General features: G+C 43.6%; 2 non-coding genes across 2 annotated transcripts; both read left to right on the forward strand.

Annotated features, from left to right (window-relative positions):
• LOC136540973 (small nucleolar RNA R71) lies at positions 1-109 on the forward strand. Its single transcript, XR_010780090.1, has one exon. It is a non-coding gene; the product is annotated as a small nucleolar RNA R71 (small nucleolar RNA).
• Positions 110-10,626: 10,517 nt separating this feature from the next.
• LOC136541025 (small nucleolar RNA R71) lies at positions 10,627-10,735 on the forward strand. Its single transcript, XR_010780137.1, has one exon. It is a non-coding gene; the product is annotated as a small nucleolar RNA R71 (small nucleolar RNA).
• Positions 10,736-19,775: the final 9,040 nt, after the last annotated feature.

The raw sequence follows: 19,775 nt of genomic DNA on the forward strand, positions 1-19,775 counted from the left end.
ATGCCATGGTGTGGGCATGTAGAGATGTACTCTTGCATTCATTCCCAAGCTTCGGGAATCAACTCATCTGCTAGTTGTTGAAAACTAGAGATCTTATTGTGAAGAGCATTAGTCTTCCCCATATGGAAAAACTTGACTAGGAAAGCGTTGGAACACTTGTCCTAGGTATCTACAGCATTGCAGTTAGAGTAAAACCATTGATTAGCCTTTCCTAACAAAAAGAAGGGGAAAAGGCGACAATGTATAGACTCTTGGCTCACTCCCTTAATGGTAAAGGTGCTACAAATCTACAAGAAATGTTGGAGGTGAACATTTGCATCCTTGTGGGCTTTCCCACAAAATAGTCTAGCATGAACCATTGTAATTAAACTGGCTTAAGCTCAAAGTTAGCGTCCCCATTGATAACATTAGGTCTAGTGGCCCATGATCGTGTAGGGTAGTGATAGGATATGATGAAAAAAGGTAAACTACTTAGGATAACTAAAACCCCTAGGTAGGCTAGCCAAAAAAATCGATGCCAGTTGCCTTCCCCAGCAACAGCGCTAGAAATGCTTAGTGATATTTCTTAATGACTATTAGAGGATTCCACAAGCGCATAGAACTATCGCGTAGCACTTCACTCGATGAGTACCGAGTGTTGAATTTATATTTATCCCATAGGAAGGTGGAAGGCTAGAATTTATCTTTGGGCTAGAGGTTACTAAGGAAGGCCTAAGTTGATCCTAGATAGGTGAGCGATAGTGAAGGGTGAATGTGAACTACCCAAACTAACTACTAAATACAAGCTACACTAGAGATAGCTAGGTGGGAGAGCGAGCGATTTATCTTTCTAGTAACTAAGGTAAACAAATGACTAGGAGAAATGCTATAGTACTTTGGGGCACGGGCACGTACCAACTAGGAGAGTTAAATGGACAAGGTCTACCACGAGCCCTATGATTTAATAACTAGACATATCATGGTAGAATACAGAGGATGGACAAGACTGTCACAACTTGCCACCTACCACAATCTATCCGGAGGCCTAGCCATATCCATAGGTAATCTATAGCCTAAGCACCACGCTTAATCTATAGGCTTACTACTTCAATCCAAGCTTTGATGAAATGAGATCAAAGCACCCTAACCAGATGGTGGAACCAATACTATTGAATAGCTACTAACTAAGAGATAACCTATGCTACTAATGCCAAACAATAAGCACCTAAGCTCACTAATGATGAACACTAATGGCTAAGTACTTAAGTAAAGCAAAGCAATAATACTAGAATAAGTACTTAAAATAAATACTAAATAAAGTAAATGCTGAAATGAAAGAATTAGAAAGGAGCTATACCAGACCTAGAAGACTCTTCTGGACTCCAAGAAAAGCTCCGCTCTTGCTCTACTCCACTACTAGACTACTACTCTATAGCTAATGCTAAGCTAGAAAGCTAAGAGAAGCTTGGAGAGCTTGGAAATGAATCAGGCCCCTTTCCACTAAGCTCCACACCCTATATTTATAGTGAAGTCAGCCATGGGGGTAGTTGAAGGTAGCAGGGAGGTTGGTGGCCATAGGGGGGCACCGAGCGGTGGCATAGGGGTGCTGGCCAGCCCTTGGATGGACCACCTTTGCATCCAAGGGTGCTGGTTGGCTCCCAATGGCGGTTACTTGGATAGCACATGGTAAAATTTGGACGGTAGGTCTATTTGGAAGGCGGTTGGAGCCTCCCAAGTCTATGATGGTGGGCCAGGGGATCCACATCAACTTCATCTTCGCCATCAGTTTAAACCAACTTAGATCAACGCATGGGAGAGCTTGTGTAGTAACTCCCATGGATCGGTGATGTGGCAAGTGCCAAGGTGGCACTTGGGGGACCAAGAGGCGCCCAAGTGGGCTGGGCGGCAGGCCCAAGTGGGCCCAAGGCCTCCTGCCACATCCACTTGCTTCCATGTGTCCATATTTGTCACCTTTTCCAAATTTTAATATATTTCCTACACACAAATAATTTTACAAGCACAAGTGGAACTAGGTGAAATTTACAAAAAATTCTACATATGTGATGATGATTTACCTTACTTTGTCATTCTTTTGGGTGGAATGTTGATGGTCAAAATGGGTGTTTGTGACCATCGACACCCTCGAGCCTCAATGGCTTAGGGCATGTCTTCTTGTGCCTGGGCCTTGTTTGGCATCATAGGTCGGGTAGGAGCTGAGGAGTGGGCTTAGGTTCCCATCAATCGAGAGCCTAAGACTTGAGTGAGCCCCCCTAAGCCCAGAGCAGGGGCCTTGGTGTGCTTGGGCTCAGGTAGGTTCCTTAGTCTGAAGGGTGCACACGAGCATACTCGATGGGTATAGCTCCCAAGCCCCCAGATGATCCTAGGAGGGGTTGGCCGAGGGGCCTCATCAGTTGGGAACCATAGATCCCAAGGCTTAACATACCCATATGTTAGGATCTCATTAGGATCCCTCGAGCCCTTCATGGCCTCACTTATTCATGATGGCGATGAAGGGATGAATTTGATCTTCTGGTGATTGAAGTAGCCACTGTGGGGATGGCTTTCACTGATGAGAGTGCGACGCCCTCCGTGGGGCTCTTTCCCTAGTGTGATGGGGGCGCTCGGCTATCAATGCTAGGCGGTAGTGGTCCTAAACCCTCATATGATCCTATGTCATGTAGGTCTTGTGGCTTGAGCGAGGGCTCAGTGAATTCAACTAGGAGTTACTAACTTTAGGCCTAGGGGCACCCTTCTTTTTGGTCAGAGCCTATCAGTGGGTCAAGTGATCAAGAGCATCTAGGCTCTGGCTTAGGGCCACCACATCACCTAGTGTGCCACGCCCTTCTTGGGGCTTTGGTAGCAGGCCCTGATCCTCTCAGGGCTAACCTTCTTGGGCCGACCTTCTACAGTCATAGGTCAGGGCATGGGGAGCGCACCAAGCTCAAGCAAGGGGCCCTTGTTGGGCCCATGGCTCAGCGGCTCCTGATCCAACTCTAGGGAGTTGGTTGGTTTTAGGGGCACGTTGCTCAAGCGCCCATTAATCAGGGGTCAGGTTGCTCTATCTGGGGAGCCAGCATAGCCCGTGAGGCCGTAATGGGGCCTTGGTGCCTTCTTATGTTTAGGCGATCTCATAGCTCAGAGCTAGTTGTTTCCCTCATGGGGATGGGCTGCTATGACAATAGCGTCGGTGGCCATGATTGCCATGCCCATGCTACTAGCAGGTAAATCTGTGAGAACCCCAAGTTTACAATCATTTTGTGCCATGGTCATGTCCCCCATTCGGTGAGATTCTTGGCTTCCTGACAGGAATCACTCGTATAGTTCCCGAGCTCGTCTATCAGTGCTTGGGGGCTCGCGACCTCCCTTGTTGGGTCACCACGAGTAGCTCGAGGTTGATACTCGAACATCATTTGAACATCGACCGGTTTCGCTTCTGAGTGCCCTAGCTAAGGCCTCTGGTGCCCGACCTTGAATGTCCCTCACACCTTTGGATGCTTTACACAGCCTTCAAACCCAGTGGGCTAGCCTTAGAACCCTCAGCGATGCCCCTTCTAGGGGCCTCATACCATCATGTGGCTAGGGGTGTGATCCGATGAAGGATCATGAAATAGCAAGATAGCTACAAAAGAACAAAATGGACACAAGAGAGGGGGAAGAGGACATAGCTAGTCACACGACTGATCAGGGCCATTCCATTAGCAGCTTCTGCTGATCTCTCGCTAGGTCCACCTATTTTGTCTGTCCCATCCTTGCCTTGCTTAGGGGCCTTCCGGTGCAGTTCTCCTTCAAAGAGGGCAACAGGTGGTTACCTTAGTCAATCCTTTAATAGGGATGAGCTACTATAGGGGTTGCTCTAGATAAAGGAGATAGCAGCAAAGACAAGCGAAGTAAGAAGGCTAGGAGGATGGGACTTATCTTGGTTTTTGTTGTTGGAGAGGTAGGTCGGTGAAGGAGGTCAGGCAAGCGGGTACTGGCTCAGGAGGCACCACTTTTAGGTAGATGGCTCAGGTAGTGGCCTTCCCTCATGGCAAAAGGTTAGAATTCACCTCGATCAGGTCAACCCCTTATAGGGGGCTAAGCACCTAGATGGAGGGGCTAGCCAAGCCATCGCTGGCACTAGGAACTTTGGGCACCTCACTGATGCTCAGTTAGTTGAGTGTCATCGCTGCCTTGGCTGTTTCCTTCATTGGTACCCTTTGTATGTTGCAGGTCAGGGCCATTAGGATCACATAGGGTGATTAGTGTGGCCAGCTTGAGCTGATGTAGTCTTGCTCAGTAGTAGTAGGCTTGTTTGAAGCTACCCTCGATGGTGAGGACTCCCTTGGGGCTGGGCATCTTTCAGCTTCAAGTAGGTGTAGTTGGAGACAGCCATGAACTTGGCAAAGCACAAGTCGGCCCTAGAGACCATGGTAGACACCAGGGAAGTTGACCACCTCGAAGCTAAGTGGCTCATTACGGAAGTTGTCTGGCTAGCCGAAGGTGATGTTGAGTGGGATGGGCCTGAGGGGCACTACTTCCTTCCCTAGGACTATCACATAGAATGGTGCCTTGCTAGGGGTGCAGGCTACTTCGTGGGATGCCCATCCTATCTAGGGTGCTAGCATAGAGTACATTGAGGCCACTGCCCCCATCCATCAGCATCTTCATGAGGCACGTTGTGCCCATGATTGAGCTAACCATGAGTGGGTAGCATCCTAGGTGAGGAACATGATCGGGGTGATCCCCTTGGTCAAAGGTGATGGCCATCTAGGGACCATCAGAGCCATGTTAGGGTGGCGAGGGTGTGAATGGCAGTTCACCTCCTGCTCGGTGATGCAATGCTATCGGTGGGACTCATATGCCTAGGATCCCCGAAAGATCATGAGGCAGCAATCGGCCTTAGGGAACTTGGCGTCATCCTCCAGGGTGGCATCCATTGGGTCACCAGCCTTTAGGGCTAGCTTCTGGGCCTTGCCTTGTTGACCGAGAGTGCCACCAATGTAGCCTCTGATGGTGGCACAGTCTTTGAGGGGATGCTTCACCTGCCCCCATGAAATGGGCATGGGGCCTCAAGCACCTTCTCAAAGTGCTCGAGGCATGCACCGCACCTGTGAGGCTAAAGCCTAGCGGCGTGGTCAGCCACGGCCACCATCTCCTCCCCATGATGCTTTGGGTCCTTATTCCTCTTGTCATGGCAATGCTAGGATGAAGTGACATTGTGACCGTTGTCCCCACCACTGAGGTGGTTAGTGTCTTTGGCCTTGCCGTTGAAGTTTGCCTAGATGGCCTCCTCACCGATGGTTGTACTGGGTGGCAATGTCCAGGAGCTCCCGCATCGTACATGAGGTCTTTCAACCAAGGGCATGGATGAGCGCCTCATAGGTCACAGCCACAGATGAAGGCGTTGATCATGTCAGGGTTGGTGATGTTGGGGAGCTCGTTGCACTTCTTGGAGAAGCGCTAGATATACTCCCGGATGGTCTCATTGTCCCTCTGCCTATAGTTGTAGAGGTCCCATGAGTTCTCAAGACAAGTGTACGTATTGTGGATGTGGCCAATGAAGATGGAGCAGAGGTCAACCCAGCAACGAATGCTTTTGGGCTCGAGCTACTCGAGCCATGCCCTAGTCAAGCTAGACATGAGTAGGGAAGGTATTAGATGACGAAGTCATTGTTCGACCCCCCAGCCCTCCTAGCAAGGTGGTAGTCCTTGAGCCAATGGTTTGGGGTGGTCTCACCATCATACTTGGAGATGTATGTTGGTGGCCAAAACCACCTAGGGTAGGGGGTCACCTAGATCACCACCCCAAACGCCTAGGGGCCAAAGCAATCCATGGTTGTGCCCTCACCCCTCCGCCTTGGAGTGTGGGACTATGCTTGAGCGTGGCACCTAGCCTCGATGGTGTCACAGATGTCATGGTAGTACGCAGGGGGACTGCTGAGGGGAAAGCTCATGCCTTCACTCCTGTCGGGGCTTGGCGCCTATTGATGGTTCATATGTGTGTTATAGGAAAGGGGATTCCACAAGCGCACGGAACTACATGTAGCACATCACTTGGTGAGAACCAAGTGTTGAATTTATATTTTTCTAAAGGAAGGGGAGAGGACATGATCGGAACTATGGTTAGGTAGACTAAGTATGTCCAGCAACATGGGGGTGATGAGGGTAGTATGGATGATGGACAAAAAAGATAAAAAAGGATTTTGATCACAGAGACAGAGGTAACTAGAAGCATAGTGTAGCTGAGTGTAAGAAGTAGATTATGTAATCTTGAAGCAATAAAAGTAAATTAATGATAGTCAGAACAGTCCTTAATATGAGGGGTGTACTTGCCCTAAATTCAATTAGGCACAAAGCACAATGAGCCCTACATTTTAATAACTAGACCCAACATGGTGGAATACAGAGGGAGGACAGGGCTATCACCACCTTGCCAACTACCACAATCTATCCGAGGATCTAGCAGTACCTACAAGCAAGATATAGGCATAACCACCATGCTTAATCTATAAACTCATTGTTTTGATCCGATCTCTAGTGAAATAAGATCAAAATACCCTAACCAGATGGTAGAACAAGTACTAACTGATGAACGAAACTAAACACTAAGATAATAATGATGCAAATGGCAGAGAACAAGCACCTAAGCTCACTAATGATATACAAGAGCAATACAGGACTTGAACTATGCAAAGCTATATTACTGAATAAAGTACTTAACAAACTAAAGTACTAAATAAAGTAAACTGCTAAAAGAAAGATTAAAAAGGAGCTATCCAGACCAGAAGACTCTTTCAGGACTCTGAGGCGAGCTCTGCTCTACTCTATCACTACTAGCTAGCTACTACTTCTAAGCTACTACTTTGGAGAGCTTCTGAGAGCTTGGAACACTTGGAATGCTTGAGAGCTGCTTTAGTGATGATCTCCACCTGAGCACCATAGACCCTTTTATAGTGTGTAGAGGGCATGGGGGGTACTTGTAGGCGAAAATGAGGCAGGTCGAGGGTGCTTTGGTCATCAGGCGATGCCAAGGGGCAGTCGGCCGACCGTCCATCCCACTGCCTTGCAATCCAACGATGATGGTTGGCCCTTGTAGGTGGTTGCATGGTAGGTAGGTCAGTTGTCATGGTCAGAATGGCAGATTGGAGGTCAGTTTAGGCCTCCCATGTGAATGACTGGTGGACCCAGCAATCCATGGCAGCTCAACATTGTCCCTTGGATCAAACCAACATGGATCAACATTGGAGAAGTAGTGAGGAGGGCTTCACATGGATCAGTGATGTGGCAAGGGGGTGGGGCCATCGGGCGACGCCACATAGCATCAGCCGACATGGCATGTGGGCCCATGGCCCCTTGCCACTGACCACTAGGTGAATTTTTGTGATTTGTCCTAGCATACAAATAAATTTTCCAAGTATAGGAGGAACTAGGTGAATTATGAACTTAATATGGCACTTGTGATGTTGTTTTACCTTGATTTGGGTGGAATGCTGATGGTCAAATTAGGGTGTTTAGTGACCATCAACAAGCTCTCCCAAGCTACCCCTTTGCTCATCCTGAGCAAAGATGCAGGTCTAGCATGTTGGATCAGCAATTGCTTCAATGTAATGCCCTACAAAAACTCATATACAAACCAATACTATCTCTTGAGTTCAGCACATTAGTGTTAGAAATTCACCAGTCAGTCTTAGCCATATGGGGCTTTGAGCTTTCACCTTGACATAGACAGTTGTAAGATTAGCGTAGCATAGATAGAAACTTTCTTCCCTGCTTTGGTTTAGCTAAGACATCCTAGGAGGTTTTCAAGATTTTTGAAAGCAAAGTTTACCTAAGTTCCTCAAATGGTACACTCAGCCACTCAATGGTTTTTAAATCCTTTCCAAGGACAAAAGATCTTAGCCTTTTTCCTACTCTATGGCTTATGTGGAGTTCATAGGTAGGGGGTAAAAAGCAAGGCTCACTTGAATTGAATTTATTGCTTAGTCAAACACTTGGATCACAAGGAGCAACAAGTCATACAAAATGATCAAGATGTGCAAGTGTGTGGTATTTGGTGGAAGTGGTACTCCTTTTGAGAACTTCCCTTCCTCTAGCTTCCTTTTTCAGAGGGCATGGCTACCTTATTCTCTCTCTCTCTCTCTTTGAACTATAGAGCTCTTGCTCTTCTCTCTCTCTCTCTTTTGGTAGCCCATGCCTCTCTTTCTAATGATAGATAGCTAGAGGGGCTATTAACATATGTCTCTTATGGAGCAAGGGGTGCATAAATATGGAATGGTGGTTACATACTTTCAGTGTAGAAGTAGCATATATATTTGGAGTGTATGTGATCTTGATCAAAAGTATGACAAGCTTCTCTACTAGATCAACAAGGCTTGGACAAAGCTCAAAACAAATAAGCAGCTTTTTGTGAAGGCTCATCATATTGGAAAAAAACATGTATTTGGCTCTGGTAGGAATTTTTTCACCACTGAGGAACTTCTAGCAAGGGTTTTTATCTTTTTGTAAGATCAAACTCTAGGTTGTCTCAACTATTCCTCAGACATGTTAAAAAAATACTCTAATCTTTGCCACAACATATCTCACAAAAGCCTATACTTGGTTCTTGCATTTGCAACCCACAAAAGTAGTCAACATAAGATGAACTATAATTTTGCATGCTCAAAACTTGAGAAGTAATGGGTTGTATAATAAGCCTTTGCAAAGTATCACAGAGCAATTATTCATCATTTCCAAATGGTATTTGAACATCAATTTTCAAAGCAATAGTGTTTAAGGTAGCTTTAATGATTCTCCTCTACAATGGTTATAATAGCATAGTTGTATTCCTATTATGTTATCATTGTTATGCTACTATTATTATTGTATATATCATCCATTTTTTCGATACAAAGAATTAATACAGATAAATGTTGTGGATAACTTCATACCTGAGTAGGAGCGGTTCTGCCCCAAGCTTGCCTTTTGCGGAGGTTGGAATCTTCTTCTCGAGAGGCTCTTCTTGAATCTTTCCTTATTTATTACTACTACTATGATAATTTATTACTATGCCGTATTTATTATGAGATTTTTTTATTGCTTTTTTATATATTATTATGAATTTATTCTAAATGCTAGTACTTCATAAGTACCTTTATTAAAAATGTAAACATGCAATGCAACTAATAACCTAACATGTAATGCAAAGTTAAAAAGGGAAATATGCAAATGCATCCTATACTAAATGCAATGGAAATGTAGTAAAAATGTACCTTCTAGTACCAGGTTACTGACTATTCTTCCTTACGTGGGGGTTTTCTTCCTTGTACATGAATTCTTCCTCCTTGTTTTATTCAGGGATGTTCATAGGTTCAGACGACGATGATGTAGATGATGCTTCTTTCTTCTTGCTGCCATGTCCCTTGTGGCTTTGGATTATTCTTGCCAGGCTCTTCCTTCTCCTCGATTGGCTTTGGCTTTCTGGTTCTTCTCTTCTTCAGGTTGCTTCTTTCGTTCCTATTTCTTATAAAAGATAGGTTTTCTGAAGGCAAAAGCAAATGTTTCTTTCTTTCCATCTAAGTGGAATTGAATTCATTCTATATGCCACATATACAAGCATTAGCAGTATTGAGGAAAGGACAACCAAGGATGAGGGGTGCATCCCTATCATTTAGCATGTGATGAAGGTCAATCGCTATTCCTTCCACATGGCGTACTAACTTATCAGTTAGTTGCAAATAGACAGAAGTTGGAGCTAATTTCAGTGTAAAACAAATTTTCATAAGTTTCCTTAGACATTATGTTGACACTAGATCCAAGATCATAAATTGCATTTTCAAAAGTATGAGGACCAATTGAGCAAGTAATAACAAGACTTTCATATCACCTTTCTTAATAGGAACACCCCAACCATCTAAACCAAAATCATACCTTGATGTGATGAGGTTGGCGGTCTCCATGAATTCTTTAGGCTTGCTAGCAATTCTTCCTTTCTTAAAAGATGGGATAGTAGCTACTAATTGTGCAAATTGGGTTTCTAGGCAACTTATTGAAGTTAAGTTCATTCTTTATAGTGGAAGAAAAATCATCCAATTTAGCATTTATGTTTTCCAACATCTTGTCATTAGCATGGAGTTTCTTATTTATACTATCAGTCATTCCACCTTGACTATAGACAAGATCCTTAAGGAAAGGATAATCATTACCTTGATTACTTGGATGTTATGAATAATTATTGTAATTATTACCTCCTTGGTTGCTAGAGTGCTGATTCCATCCTTGATTTTGAGGACGAAAACTATTGTCATTGTTGACAAAGTTGAGATCTTCATGGGTCTCAAGGCAGAAGATGCCTAAATGTCCAGGTCTCTCCACAAACTTCACAAGTCATATGGGTGTCCATGGCTTGTACAGTTTCTTGGGCACTCATTTTCTCACAATTTTGTAGGCTCTTTATGAGCATATCTACCTTGGGCACAAGCATGTTAGCTTCTTTAAGATAATGCATACCTCTTTTATGGGGTTGTAGTCGTTCATTGATCCATCCTTGGTTGGAAACCATCTTCTCGATTAATGCCTTGGCATCTATGACATTAAGTGAAAAGAATGCTCCTCCAGCTGGCAGCATCTAAATGGTTCCTATCCAATGGAACTAAGCCATGGTAGAAGTTCTAGATCAATAGCCAGTCTTCCATACCAAGGTGTGGGCATGCGGTGACATACTCTTGCATTTGTTCCTAGGCTTTGGGAATCAATTCATCAGCTTGTTGTTGAAAGCTATAGATTTTGTTGCAATGAGCATTGGTCTTACCCATTGGAAAGAACTTAACTAGGAAAGCATTGGAACACTTATCCCATGAATCTATAGCATTGCGGTTCGAGTAGAACCATTGTTTTGCTTTTCCCAACAAGGAGAAGGGGAAAACACAAAGACATATGGCCTCTTGGGTCACTCCCTCAATGGTAAAAGTACTACAGATCTCTAAGAAGTGTTGGAGATGTTCATTATCATCTGTGTGGGATTTACCATAGAAAGGACTAGATTGCACCATCATCATCAATGCGGGCTTAAGCTTGAAGTGAGTGTCAACATTGATGACATTAGGGCTAGTGGCTACATTAGCAGTCAAGGGGGTAGAAAACTCATGGATGGTCCTATTGGCCATGACCGTGCTAGGAAGAAAAGAAGGTAACTAAAAACAAAATGAAAAAGAAGGTTGCTAAGACAGAGATCAAGCTAGGAGAACCTAACGACAAATTAGTAACATGCACCAGTTGCCTTCCTCGGCAATGGTGCTAGAAATGCTTGTTGATGGTTCGTATGTGTGTATATAGGAAAGGGGATTCTGCAAGCGCATAGAACTATCATGTAGCACTTGCTTGGTGAGAACCAAGTGTCGAATTTATATTTTTCCAAAGGAAAGTAGTAGGACATGTTGGGAACTGTGGTTAGGTAGACTAAGTAAGTATGTCAAGCAACACAGGGGGTGATGAGGGTAGTATGGATGATGGACAAAAAAAGATAAAAAGGATTTTGATCACACAAATAGAGGTAACTAGAAGCATAGTGTAGCTGAGTGTAAGAAGTAGAGTATGTATTCTTGAAGCAACAAAAGTAAATTAATGATAGTGAGAACATCCTTAGTATGAGGGGCATACTTGCCTTGAATTCAATCAGGCATAAAGCACAACGAGCCCTATGTTTTAATAACTAGACCCAACACGGTGGAATACAGAGGGAGGACAGGGCTATCACCACCTACCAACTACCACAATCTATTCGAGGATCTAGCAGTACCTATAAGCAAGATACAGCCTAAGCACCATGCTTAATCTATAAACTCGTTGTTTTGATCCGAGCTCTAGTGAAATAAGATCGAAACACCCTAACTAGACAGTAGAACAAGTACTAATAATGAATGAACTAAACACTAAGATAATAATGATGTAAATGCCAGAGAACAAGCACCTAAGCTCACTAATGATATACAAGAGCAAGACATGATTTGAACTAAGCAAAACTATATTACTGAATAAAATACTTAACAAAGTAAAGTACTAAATAAAGTAAACACTAAAAAAGATTACAAAGGAGCTATACCAGACTAGAAGACTCTTTTGGACTCTGAGACGAGCTCCGCTCTACTCTATCACTACTAGCTAGCAGCTACTTCTAAGCTACTACTCTAGAGAGCTTCTGAGAGCTTGGAACACTTGGAATGCTTGGGAGCTGCTTTAGTGATGATCTCCACTGAGCACTACAACCCCTTTTATAGTGTGTAGAGGACATATGGGTACTTGTAGGTGAATATGAGTTTGTGGAGGGTGCTTTGGGTGTCCGGCGATGCCAAGGGGCATCAGCCAACTGCCCATCCCACCGCCTTGCCATGCACGACGATGGTTGGCTCTTGGAGGTAGTTGCATGGCAGGTAGGTCAGTTGCCATGGTCAAAATTGTGGTTTGGAGGTTGGTTTAGGCCTCCCATGTGAATGATGGTGGACCTAGTGATCCGTGGCAGTGCAACGTCATCCCTTAGATCAAACCGACATGGATCAATGTTGGAGAAGCAGTGAGGAGGGCTTCGCATGGATCAGTGATGTGGCAACAGGGGTGGGGCCATCGAGCGACGCCACATGGCATTGGCCCATGTGGCATGTGGGCCCATGGCCCCTTGCCACATCCCATTGCCTCCTATGCACATCTTTTGTCCATTTTTGTGATTTTTCATGCATACAAATAAATTTTCCAAGTACAAGTGGAACTAGGTGAATTATAAACATAATATGACACATGTGATGTTGTTTTACCTTGATTTGGGTGGAATGTTGATGGTCAAATTGGGTGTTTAGTGACCATCAGCAAGCTCTTGTTCTCCTCTACAATAGTGTTTAAGATAGCTTTAATGATTCTCCTCTACAATGGTTATAATAGCGTAGTTGTATTCCTATTCTGATATCATTGTTATGCTACTATTATTATTGTATATATCATGCATTTTTTTGATACAAAAATTAATATAGATAAATGGTGTGGATAACTTCATACCTGAGCAGGAGTGGCTCTCCCCCAAGCTTGCCTTTTGTAGAGGTTGGAATCTTCTTCTCAGGAGGCTCTTCTTGAATCTTTCCTTATTTATTACTACTACTACAATAATGTATTACTAAGCCTATTTATTATGAGATTTTTTATTGATTTTTTTATATATTATTATGAATTTATTCTGAATGCTAGTACTTCATAAGTACCTTTATTAAAAATGTAAACATGCAATGCAACTAATAACCTAACATGTAATGCAAAGTTAAAAAGGGAAATATGCAAATGCATCCTACACTAAATGTAATGGAAATGTAGTAAAAATGTACCTTCTAGTACCGGTTACGACTGTTCTTCCTTATGTGGGGGTTTTTCTTCCTTGTACATGATTCTTCCTCCTTGTTTTCTTTAGGGATGTTCACAAGATTAGGAGACGATGATGTAGATGATGCTTCTTTCTTCTTGTGCCATGTCCCTCATGGCTTTGGATTATTCTTGCCAAGCCCTTCCTTCTCCTCGATTGGCTTTGGCTTTCTGGTTCTTCTCTTCTTCGATTGCTTCTTCCATTCCTGTTTCTTATAAAAGATAGGTTTTCTGAAGGCAAAAGCAAATGTTTCTTTCTTTCCATCTAAGTGGAATTGAATTCATCTAGATGCCACATATATCACAAAATCAGCTAGGACATAAGCTCCTCTACTAGCTTGCAACTACTTCTAAGCTAGTACTCTGGAGAGCTTCTGAGAGCTTGGAACACTTGGAATGCTTGAGAGGTACTTTAGTGATGATCTCCACCGAGCACCACATCCCCTTTATTGTGTAGAGGGCATGGGGTAACTTATAGGCGAAGATCAGGTGGTGGAGGGTGCCTTGGACATCGGGCAACGCCATGTAGCGTTGGCCGACCAGTCCATCCCACTACCTTGGCATCCAACTATGATAGTTGGCCTTGGAGATAGTTGCATGGTAGGTAGGTCAGTTGTCATGGTCAAAATAGTGGCTTGGAGGTCAGTTTAGGCCTCCCAAGTGAATGATGGTGGACCCAACGATCTGTGGTAGCTCAGCGTCGTCCCTTGGATCAAACCGACATGGATCAACAATAGAGAAGCAGTGAGGAGGGCTTCAAGCAGATCTATGATGTTGGCAAGGGGCGTGGGGCCATTGGGCGACACATCATGGCATCGACTGACATGGCATGTGGGCCCATGGCCCCTTGCCATGTCCCATTGCCTCCTCTACACATCTTTTGTCCATTTTTGTGATTTTTCCTGCATACAAATAAATTTTCCAAGCACAAGTGGAACTAGGTGAATTAGAAACATAATATGGCACATGTGATGTTGTTTTACCTTGATTTGGGTGGAATGTTGATGGTCAAATTGGGTGTTTAGTAACCATCAACAATGCCCCTAGTCCATGGATAGCCGGAGCTGCTGTAGGAGGAGTCGCTGTCGCTTCCGCCCATTGATGGTGGTCGCCAGCTAGGATTGCCTAGAGAATGCAATGCAATGCTGGGAGGTGGAACTCTCGGCCTACTACTCTGTGAACAACATGGAGAAGCTATCTCGCCTCATGTAGCCACTCATTGGTCTTTGGTTTCGGCATGTCGGAGATGGCCTCAAGCCGACAAGTGGCGAGCGCCATGTTGTATGCCACCCTAGGGGAAGTGTGGGGGTATAACCCTAGGTACCCACAACAAGGGACATGGGCCACACCATTAGGGGAGGTCCAGCCCAGAAGATTGAAGACTTGTGGCGCACGGCACTAGTCGGCGTACACCGCAAGGCTTCTAGAAGATATCTTAAAGATAGAGATAGATCTGATCAGATATTGTAATCCAAATAAAATATTTACCATGTAACCGACTAGGATACTTTTCTTGTAACCCTATCCCTCCATAATACATAAGGAGGGGCAGGGGTCCCCTAGTCAGCATGGGTCCCCTAGTTGGACATAGGGTTTTATGTTATATTGTTGGGCTAACCTATATAAATCTTGTGTCTTGTGTCTCTGTTACCAACTAGTACATGATCATGCGCACCTCTACCAATCAATCTACCATCGTGCGTAGCCCTCTCGGTGGATTGCTGAGAATCTTTAGTTGACGAATGGCACGCTAGGTAGGGGTGTGCGCTTAATCCCCTGGCGAACCAGATGGTGTAACTCAAGATCAACATCCTTCACGTGCAACTTCGGCTGATCGTGTCAACATCCTTCGACAACCATGGCGCATCTCTAAGCAGCATGCATCACCAAGTCTAAGCACTGCTATCTCTATAGTGACTGAACCTAATTGGCTATTGGCGGCCCAACAGATGGCAAGTTTGAATCAGTAGAGGAATCTAGACGAGGTCACGCCGTTCAAGCCATTCGCATATCGCCAGTTTGGTATTCGGTGAAGGTCACTTCCCTGCATGATGTCAAGCTAGCCTCCTACTCTACCTAAGAGAATTTCATGATGTAATGGAGCCACCTGCTAGTAGAGCTAGCGGTGTGCATGGGCCCACACCACGCCGAGGCCGGTGCCAACTCCTAGGCTTCATCGACATGCCATGTTGCATCCACACGGGACTATGGGAGTGCTACTCTAACCCAATCAAACATGCACAGGAGTCCTACAATTGGATCAGACATGCATAATGATTAGTTGCCACCACATGCAAGCTAAGATACTAAGGCTTCACATGTTTATGCATGCAAAGCATCTACGTGGGGGATAGTTTCCCTTGGTATGTACATTTTTCATCAATGCAAGGACAACAAGTCTGCTTGCACATCACTACATTCAATCTACAAGCCATGAGCCAGACTCGACAGTGAGCCACCCTAGCCACTGAAGGAGCCACCAAGTGAGCCACCCTAAGCCACCAAACATGAGCCGTAGCCCAAGCCACTAAGTGAGCTGTCCGAGCCATCAAGCGAGCCGTGCCGTGTTGCAATGATGATCGCTGCAAATAATAGCATTTTGACAACCACGACCACCATCATGATGACAGGCCGGAAAGCTCAAGGGCCGGGTAATTTTGTCGGCGCCAACTAGATAACGTCATACACCACCGACCTAGATGTTATGTCTAAAGATAAGTACCCTTCCTATATATGCATTTAATACAACTTTCTCCTCGCCATATTTCTCCAATTATTATTTCTCTAGGTTATTCTCCAAGTTTAATATCTTTAAGATACTCCAATCATTCTCCATGTGTAATATCTTAAAGATATTCTCCACTTGACTTGCCAACCAGCCATGTTCTTACTCGCGACATCCCAAAATGGCCCTAACCTCAACTTCGCTCCTACATGTGTACAAGCCATGCTCTGTGCATTATGGATAGTCAACAGCGGCACCTTGGCGATGCTCTCTCAATTACTGCATACACGGGTGTCAGGCCACTCCATGCTATAGAGTTTGGGCTAGTTAGGGCTGGTGACACGATATAGAACCAACTAGAAGGAAGTTACTCATATTTAAAATATGAACAAACTCCAAAATAAACATAATATTTATCTACAACTGCTCTCCATATGTTACTTCATCAAATGCTGATTTTCTCTAGGAGTTCATATGTTTATTTGTACATCATGTACTACCCATTCTACATCTTTGTTTTTTAGGGGCCTGGTTCGGTCATCGAGCTTATTTTTTATGCTTAGGGACTAGATCAGTCAGGAAGGATAAGAGGATCATTGTCTAGGTGGATGCACCACCTGGCACTTGGACTTCTCTGCTGATCAACTGGTTGGACTGCTAGGTTCATGGACTTCATCACTGACCAGTTGGTTGGACTATTCGGCGCTAACTTTTACTTAGCGCTCACTTTGCCACCGACCAGTTGGTTGGACTGCTCGGTGCTTGCTTCTTCACCAACCAGTTGGTAGGGTTGTTCGTTGCTTGGGCTTCATCGTCAGCTAAGCTAGAGACTCCTTAGTGTTCAGATTCTCCATGCAAGCATCATCAGCTAAGCAAGGGACTCCTTGGCATTTGGATTCTTCATGCAAAACTTGCCAGTTAAGCTAGAGACTTCATGTGGTGTTGGATTTTGCTACATCTCATCGGTGTGCTATCAAGTTGCTCCATGCTATTCAGATCAGGGTGCTGATCTTGGGCAACATGTCTGGGCTCGATACACAGCATGACAGATGATGTTGGCAAGCTTTTAGACTTATTTTCTTTGAATCTGCTACAAGATTCATTCTTCATCTTCCAGCAAGCTCAGGGGACTAACTGGCTACACTTCACCTAACGGATGAATGTAGTGCTTTTTTTTATTTATCCTCCTTATTGACTAAGTCATGGATGATGATCATATGACCTCATAAACGGTGTCTACATGGCTACACTTCATCTGAGGTGAAGAATTTTCAAAATTAATCTTGAGCCCCTTACATCCTTTTAGCAAGCCTTGCTTGGCTAAGTCCAAGCTTTGCTCACATTTTAAGCTAGTCAGCCTCGACTTTCACCACCTAGGTCACCTAGTTAAGCTCAGTCGGCTTTGACTTTCACTGCCTAGGTCACCAGTAAAACTGGTCGGCTCCTATTTTCATCACTCAGATCATTAGTTAAACTGGTCGGATCACCTGTTAAACTGGTTGGCTTCACAGTCAAACAGCTCAGACTAGTGACAATTCCAAATTATCCATTCATTTAGGGAAGTAACAAGATGTATCATGATTTGTGTCACTTGTATTGGTGGCCAAATATGAAACAGGACATTACCAAATACATCTTAGAATGTGACATTTGTGGAAGGGTTAAGGTGGACCATATGCTGTATGCCTAGATTTCTACATCCCTTGCCTATTCCTGTTTGGAAATAGGAGGATATTTCCATGGACTTTGTTGTGGGTTTGCCCCACACAACAAAGGGGTATGATTATATTTGGGTCATTGTGGATCGCCTCACCAAGTCTACTCATTTCCTCCTAGTGGATACAAGGTATTCAGCCAAGCTATATTTTAATCAGATTGTAACCTTGCATGGAGTTCCTCTTACTATTATCTCTGATAGAGGGTCAGTCCTTGTCCCTCATTTCTAGGAGCAACTCTAGAAATGTCTTAGTGCCCATCTCCATAGGAGTTCAGCTTATCACCCACAAACAGATGGTCAGACATAAAGGGTCAATCAGGTACTTGAGGATATGTTGAGGGCCTTGTGTCATCTCTTATCCAAAGAAGTGGGATGAATGCTTGACTCTAGCTGAGTTTTCTTATAACAATAGCTATCAAGAAAGCATTCATATGGCACCTTTTGAGGTCCTATAAGGCAAGAAATGTAGAACACCTTTTAACTAGGTTGAAGTGGGTGACCATGGTTACTTTGGACCTAATTTTATCAAAGAAGCAAGAGAATAGGTCAGTGTTATTCAGAGTCATTTGAAAGCAGCTCAGAACCATTAGAAAGCTTATGCTGGACAAGAGAAGAAGGCCCTTGCAGTTTGAAGTTGGTGACCATGTGTACCTAAAGGTATCCCTGATGAGAGGTGTGCATCGGCTTGAAGTCCATGGAAAGTTTCTCCTCATTATGTAAGACCTTATAAGATTTTGGAGCGATGTGGTGCGGTTGCTTATCGTCTCCAACTTCTGGATATTTTGTCAGCAGTACATAATGCCTTTCCTGTTTCCCAATTAAAGAAGTGTTTTTGAGTTCCTGAGGAAGTGGTGGAAATTGAAGGACTCCCTCTCCAACCTGATCTTTCTTACATTGCGCATCCTATCAAAATATTGGATGAAAAAGAGAGAGTTACTAGAAACAAAATGGTGAAATTTTATAAACTCTAGTGGCAAAACCATTCGGAGGACGAAGCAACTTGGGAACAGGAGAGTTATATTCTAGAGCATTATCCCCATTTTCTCCCTGGTGTGTCAAGGTAATAGTTTATGTTAAAAGCTCACTCTTAACCTTCTCCTACACAAGGCACTCACATGAAATCTAGGGATGAGATTATGTTTAACAGGGGAGAGTTATAACACCCTCAGTGTTACACCCTAAATCATTTACTAAAACATGTCATGAGCATCATGTTTATGTGTTAATGCATGTGATAAAGTGTGTAGATCAATTTCCTATAACTTAAAATGATCAATAAAAATGCTAAATGAAAGTTGATTCAATAGCTCCTGTATATATCAACTAGTTTTGAAAACCAATTTTTATTAAGCAAAAATACTATAGAACATGTGTGATACTTAAATAAAGTTTGAAGTACAAACTTTATAGATGACAGTGAAATACTTGCTATCGAAAAATTATATTACAAGCTAATATTTCTACTCGCTTAGAAATTGCAAATTGAAATCAAGTTCAGCTCAAAAACATAGAAAATTTCCAAGTTTGTTAACCGCTAGACATTGCTAAGGTATTCTCCAAAATTGACTTGAGATCAGGTTACCATTAGATAAAGATCAGACCAGAAGATATACCAAAAACTACTTTCTCTACTAGGTACGGCTTATACGAGTATTTGGTTATGTCTTTTGGACTAACAAATGCTCTAGTCTATTTCATGTACCTGATGAACTCGGTATTCATGCCCGAACTTGACAAGTTCGTGGTCGTGTTTATCGATGATATATTGATTTATTCAGAGAATGAGACAGATCATGAAGAACATCTAAGGATTGTTTTATCCAGACTGAGGGAGCATAAACTTTATGCAAAGTTTAGCAAATGTGAATTTTGGTTGAGCAAAGTACCTTTCTTAGGTCACATCTTATCTAGGGATGGAATCTCTGTAGACCCATCAAAAGTACAAGAGGTCATGGATTGGAAAGCCCCAACTTCGGTTCATGAAGTTCAGAGTTTTCTAGG

Source organism: Miscanthus floridulus, chromosome 2, assembly GCF_019320115.1.
Source record: "Miscanthus floridulus cultivar M001 chromosome 2, ASM1932011v1, whole genome shotgun sequence".
Classification (NCBI taxonomy): domain Eukaryota; kingdom Viridiplantae; phylum Streptophyta; class Magnoliopsida; order Poales; family Poaceae; genus Miscanthus; species Miscanthus floridulus.